The 7,154-nt window shown below is 40.6% G+C and overlaps 1 protein-coding gene across 1 annotated transcript in view; it reads left to right on the top strand.

The window, feature by feature from the left end:
- Positions 1 to 7,154, top strand: part of MEIS2 (Meis homeobox 2) — a 171,771-nt gene that overhangs the window by 158,907 nt on the left and 5,710 nt on the right. The gene's annotated exons all lie outside the window — the stretch shown is intronic.

Genomic DNA, 7,154 nt, shown 5'->3' with positions numbered 1-7,154 from the left:
GCCTTTCCTTCCATGCCGGGGAAGGCCCCGCGCACAAACCCCCGCCCCGGGGCGAAGGCAGGGTGGCTGACCCGGGTTGTGCTGCGGCGAGGGTGCTCCCCGTGACAGCCACCACGGCTTTCTGGGCAGAGCCAAATGGTTTCTCCGCCCTCCCAAGGAGTAATCTGGTAACCGAGAGTTACACGTTTAACGAGGTGGATTTTCCTCTGAGGTGAATAGATGCGCGTCTTGCCAATTCTCATGATTTTATCGCAAGGCTCAAGTTATTTCATGTTAATTCAAGGTCCCAGCTCCAAGAGACAATGGTTATGTGAGAATCCTATCAAGTAAGTTTCTAGATCTTGTGGCTGAGAAGAGCGTTTTAAAAATGTGGCGCAATGACTGAAAAACTCGCAAAGTAAACACCGGGAAGAGTGCTGTTTAAATTTCTGATTTTTTTAGGACAGTCTCACAGTTACAGGACAAGCAAAATCATGATTTCCAACAATTGGCAGCTCCAAATGGCAAGACGTATTTTTAGGAAGTCGAACATAAACGTGGAAGATGCGGCAGAAGTCTTTGGGATGGTTAGCACCTGCCTCAGGCTGCCTCAGGCACACAGCTAAATTGTTCTCTGTCGTCTTCTGGAGTCTTCACCAAACATGGATGGTGACTTAGGTCTTTTGAATCACACCTTTGACAGATGTGAGGTGTCTAAATAAGCTTTAGAAAGTCAGTGTAAAAAGTCCTTAACCTCCCTTCTCTAACAAGGCTGTCCAAAACTAGGTGAGGCTTTGTCAGGGAATAAACCAACCTGTCCCTCCCGCTTCCTCTCAAAAGCAATTGCATAACTGACTCAATTTCTTAATATTCATGACTTAGGGAAGCCTTATTTAGATGGCTCATTTCCAGGTGACTAAGTCAGCTTTTTTAATTTCCTACAAGGAATGCTGCAAATATGAGTTGGTAACCAGGTGTGGCATAGATTCAGTGAAGCATAAACAAGGGCTTTTTCAACTATTTTTGTACATACACATACTGCCTAAACCTCATTCTGTCAATTTAGAATACATAGTGGAGGGAGAAGTTAAATAAACTAAGATAAATAGATTTTACTTGCTCAGATTAAAGGTTAGGTGATAGACAAAGATCACTGTAAAGGCAGGGGGTGGATATTGATAAAAGTGTTGCTGCAAATTAGTCTTTTCTAATGCATTCTTTCAGACTGCTCTGAGAAGCTCATGACTTTTAAAATTATTTTTTCTGCTTGGCAAAGAAGTAATTTTCTAGGTTACTTAGGAAAACATATTTTGTGACTCTTTTATTGGTTATTTTCACTTCAAAATTAGGGCATTCTTGGGCAGCAAGGGGATCAGTGTAGCATATGCACTTGAGCTAAACACTGACATGTGCATAGTCCAAAGACTGAAATATCATTTAGGCAAGGATTTATTTCCCCATCCAAGGTGAAAACACTTGGATTACTTTTTAGAACGCATTCTTAGACTCTTACTCAGCAAAAACATTGAAGCAGGTGCTTAGACCCCATTTATTCTTCAAGCTCAGCTCCCATTTGTGGAGATTTAATAAGAGTTGAGCTTCTCATCTACACTTGGCAGGTTTCTGAGAAATCTTGCAAGACTGTTCCCCTGGGCACCTAAAATTTTTTAATAATTAATTTTTTTATTCAGATGGCAGCAAACAATTCTAACCCCAAATTAGTGTTGCTATTGTCATTACTTGTATTTTTATTATTTCTGTGACTAAGTCTGTGACAGTGTTCATTCAGTACTTCTGTCCTTTGCAAGTCTAAGAGCAGAAGTGTCCTGGGCTAAAAGTGAGTCAAAACGTTCCTTGTCATTAATTCTTCTAAAGAACTGATTGTGAATTCATCTCACAAATTTGTTTATTTCTCTGGTTTTCACATAAAGAATTGAGAACCGATTTATGCAGTGGCTGGTTTGTTAAATAAATTCAATATTTTAGCACCTCATTTTCTGGGATGGATATTTTAAGTGGAAATCCAGATTGAAGACTGACACTGAAGTTTTGCGTTGTACATGGTGGCTCCATGTTGTTCCTCAGTTTCTCATGGGGAGCAGTCTACACTGCTGGGGCGAGAATGGTTCCGTTTGGCACCAGTTCATCTCAGAGAAGATATCAGACATACAGACAAGTGATGGGAGTTAAATATCACTCTCTGCTTGAGTTCAGATTAGGCCGCCAGTTGGGAAGGAGTTACAGTTTCCTGAGCATTCATGTACTTCATCCTTCTGAAACAAGACCTGTTCTGACCCTACATCCTTACCGTGAATTTTCCATGATAGCCATAAAGTAAAGCTGGAGATTTCTGATTCTGATTGCCAATCAGTACAGTCACTAACAGTAAATTTCAAGAACTGCTCTTAAGCAGATTCATTTATGGTGTGGTCATGGTGTTTCAAAATATATGTACACTATGTATAAAAAAGACAGTGGAAACAACTATAAAATTATTTTTGAGTGTGAGATTTGAAGAAGCAGATTAAGAGATCACTATTTGCTATTTATTGCCTTTGCACTTTGGAGAAATATGTCTCTATGATTTTATCAGAACATTATTTTATTATAAGAAAAAATGTATTATGCAAATTTGAGTTTAACATCATTTGATATGACTTGAGATAAAATATGATAAATATATAAAGATCTATTACAGGGCTTCCTATAAAGTACAGAATGCTTATTTATTTTGGACAAAGAAAACCAAGTCTCTGTTTGAAGAGATGTGATTAAATGCATATATTTAGATTATATTGTCATGCTAATTATCAATGGTAGGAACCAATTAGGACCAGTGCTACCAAATCACCAGACTACATTGCATATTCACTAGTGCACCTTTATTGCACTACTGGGTTTTGCTGTAAGCAGATAAAAGTGAAATGCCTTGCTTTAGAAGTCCATGTTCTTGTACATTTTGAGCCATATCTTGTTCATTTGTACTTTCATGAACTGTCCCGCAAAAGTAACCAGAAGTACTTGTGTGAGAAAGACAGACTCTGGCTATAGGAAATAGATGTGGCTGCTTTAGCTAGCAATTAAGAAAAAATACAAGATGCAAAAAACCTTTCGATTCAAATGGCTATTGTGTGAATAAGCAAGGTTGGTAATCTGTCATTTGCAAAATGCTGGGAGTGAGTTTTTTATTGAGCCTGCTATGTCAATGACATGTATTTCTCAACATTACACACCTCATTTATCATTCTGGAATGAGGACCAAATACCATATGAATGCAGAGTTTGTGAAGGTATTGCCTCACAGCCCTGGAGGCTGATGACCCCTCTATATCTACGCAGCAGGTAAGGCACAAACAGTGGCAATGTGAGCTCTCTTTGCAGTCCCCTGCCAGTGTGCCTGACTGTTAAGCTGGGGGAACAAAGGAAAGATAGCATATGGATAGCAGATTGTAGGAGCGCTGAAAGAGGACTGAGGAAATCTATGTTGGGTGTGTGGCTCTGCCAAAGAGCTCTTGTATGACTTTGGCCTTGTCACTTAATCTCCTTATGTCTCTGTTCCCCTCCGCAAACAGGGAGAAGGCGTCTCTCCTCTCCCCCAGGCTTTGCCTGGAAATCTGTTCAGACTGAGTTCTCTTGGACAGTGTGCTTGTGAAGCATGGGGTGGAGTAAGACCGAGCTTCATTGGTTCCTCTAACTGCTGCTATCATCCAAATAATAGGAATTACTATTAACAGCAAAGAAACAAAGAAGTCCATGTCTTTTTGATAGATTTTACTCATCTTTTCAGGCCATTCAATCTTTGGCCTCTGGGTGAAGGGTATGAACAAGGTAAGCAATTAGTGTCAGGAGCAGAGCTGTGAATTCTTCTTTTATAGGGTTCCAAATAATGCTGGAAACAGTGGCATTGGTGTTCTCTTTTTTCACCTGTCTCTTAATGCCTTTTGAAGACATTTGTGCCTAAATAACATCAGTGTTTCTGCAGCACAAACTGAAGTGCTGTGTGAAAGGCTGTATTTTGCTTTACTTTGGCCCTGGATATGGCTCTCTGAGGGATTCAGAAACAGCCCTCAAAAAACGTAAAGGCTAGGGCAGGGACTCTGTTTTCTACGTCTCTATTATGCACTGTGCATATTTATGGGGCAGTATAAGGAATAAATAATAATGCACAAACACTGCATTCTATGCCCTTGTCTACCAATTGTGCTGATGCATTACATGATGTAGCTACTGCTAGTGAAACTAGGATTCGATTTTTAGCTTCACCTGAAATGTATGTCTGGTTTGCACCTGCAATCTTGCAAATATAAATAATTTCATGTGTCATTTTTCAGACATACCCACTGGTGGGTATAACTGATGCTGTTTATGAACAAGATTTTTCAGAGGAGTGATAGAAATGGAATTTCAAAATTACCTGGATGCCTAAAGCCTGTTCTGTGTCTTTTCAAGTATATGTCAGTGTATCTTCTATGTAGATGAAGTTGTTGCTGGTCTAGAGGACATTGCTTGCACCTGCTCTTATGCAGATATGCAAAAGAAAAATGGAGAAATAATGAAATCAGAAATCAAACCCAAGAGCTATTTCTCACAAGTTTTAACTGGACAAATTGTATCTTTTTTTTTTTTTTTTTTTTTTTTTTTTTTTTTTTTTTTTTTGGTCGGAAAACAAATATCGAGTACTCTCTTTTAGGGCTTGAACTCCCATTTCCAAAACAACTAGTGAATTGCTTCTAGGTAGGGTTTGCAGTGAAAGACTGGCTTTATTCACATCAGCAGGATAAAATAAGGCCATGCTCCTCTGGGAGTGAATGGCTGGGCAAGATGGGGTTTTCAACACCCGTCCCAAAGGCTTGGTCTGTGGAGACTGTCGAATATGTAAGGCTGGAGCACAGTATCCCAATCTCTGTGCTCAGAGGTAAAGCAGATGTTACCTGAAACCCTTAAGGATGTAGAATTTTCTTAATGCTCTGCCTTGTTGTGCGAGCCCATTGAAAGAACACTTCAGAGGGCACCCATTTCTTACTAATGTAAACTTTCTGAGGAGTATCCAAAGATATGACCTCTGGGTGAACCTTTAACCTTCCCCTTAATTATTTGTTTGAAGACAGTGTGGAGTTCTCCTGCTGAGAGCTGAGGCCCATAATGCTTCGCAGCCCTGTGAGCAGGGGTGTATATGCAGGGAAGTGAAGAGGGACATAAATAAGGGGACCACCAGATGTAAATAATAAAAGTGGTTGGGGTTTAAATAAAAAAAACCGAAAGAGCAATTTGGTTTTCCTGAAGACTGCCCTGATTGAAGAAAAGGGGTTAGTAAGATGGAAAGTGTGTGCGTGTGTGTGGGGGTGTTTCTGTGATTTTTTACAGGCCTAAATAAGTGTTCATTCCATTCTTTAAAACCTTGCCATCTGTATACACCATTAGAAGCTCATAGGAGAAGAGAAAACAGTCTTATCAGGCTTTCCTGTTAATCTCTATTGGCCTTAACTTTAGCTGATAAAAGGCGTGCTGGATGGAGGAGGTTCAGGTCAGGCTCCATTTGGTCAGCACAGCAACATTACTGGAAAGTAACTCAGCAAATAAGTCCTATCGGGGACCTTTGTCTCTGAGGACGGAAACACACTTCAAAATCACAGAACTGGCAGTGATGCCTTCACTGTGCCACAGTCAGAAGGGAATAAACAAATATATTGACTGTGTCTGAGTTTTTATTTTAATAGCTGAAGTCATGACTAATTCTGAGGCAGGATGACATTTCTGACAACTGAATGGTACTTTTGCTAAAGAATAAAGAATGTCTTTTGGATGTAAACAGAAAGATGCAAAAGAGCCCTTTAGTGTTACTTGTAGCATTTATGCATCTGTCTAATGAAATTTCCACCACTGTGATTACAGAAGACGCAATCGAAGGTGTGCCACCGTCCTTTTATTATCTGCGAAGGAATTTAACCAGAGGGTGGGAGGGAGTGAGGGAAGCATGACAAAAGGCCTTGCAGAGTTGATGCTGTATAAAGGCTAGCAATTTACTAAATGAGCAGATGAACTTAGTTTTCAGTTAGCTGACTGAAAGACTTTGCTAGGCGTTGGATCGGGCCCAATGGCAATTATTGGAGGCTGTTTTGGATGATGGGCATGTTAGTATTTCTGAAGAGGATTAAACGCTAGTATTCGACTTCATTAGCACTCCTTAAGGGTCACCAGGCGAAAGCCTGAGCTGTGAAATAGCACACAAAACCTGCACGAAGGCTCCAAAGTGTTCTCAAACACAAAGAGAAGGGACAAAAACAAGTGTGGCTCCCGATAAGAAAATTGCCCTGTTTTCAAAAATATTTTGTGAATAGGCAAGTTTTGAAATTATTTTAGGGAAATTAATTTAGCTTAGCTTGTGCTGATGTGGATTGCTGCGCATTAGCTAATAAGAAATATGCAAGCACTTATTTTTGGATTACTAGCAAAATTAAATCCAGGCTCTGCAGCCAACTAACTGCCTTTACCACTGCTCAAAAGCCTCGGCAACCACCCCAGTTTGAGATTAAAAAAAAAGGTTATTTTGGGCCTAATATTAACCACATGTACCTGCAACTGGGGGTTTCTAACGAGTTGAAAGGTGCCTGAGTTGAGGGCAGGCAGGCGGTCGCCTTGCACGGGGTGTCCCCGCTTGGACACAGAGGTGGCCCCCAGCTGGCACTGACCTCCAAACGACCCTTGCCTTTACAGGCTCCAACTGCAGGAGTTGTAGAAGAGCAGAAGTCTTTCTGGGCCGGCACTTATTGCTGCTGCGCTGGTGATAAAACTTCAGACAGCCTAATTGATGGCTTTGCTGACCTAACGATACCTTGTGAAAGCACGGAGTGGCAAAGCCTGGTCCTCATTTATGGCCAGCTGCAAGGAGAGCTGGATCCCTAAGATGGAAAGGGGAAAAGAAAGTCTCCCAGCCTGTGAACTTTAACCAGGATCTGAGCCACTTAGAAGAAGTTAAAGAAACAATTGTCTTTTAACACAAGTTTTCGATCGCATTTACTTGTTCAAAGCCTTCTGGCAAATCCAGCTTTAAGCTGGCTAGTAAGATAAGCGTGTTACCAGTTACAATTTCTGAGCACTTAGAGGAAAGTCCTTTAAAGTGAAATTATACTCTTTTTAAAAAGCAACGTGAAGCAAAACACATTTCCACAGCACGC

This window comes from Geospiza fortis, unplaced genomic scaffold, assembly GCF_000277835.1.
Source record: "Geospiza fortis unplaced genomic scaffold, GeoFor_1.0 scaffold54, whole genome shotgun sequence".
NCBI classification, from domain to species: Eukaryota; Metazoa; Chordata; class Aves; order Passeriformes; family Thraupidae; genus Geospiza; species Geospiza fortis.
Note: the sequence above shows the minus strand (reverse complement) of the source record. Positions and strands in the feature narration are given on the sequence as shown.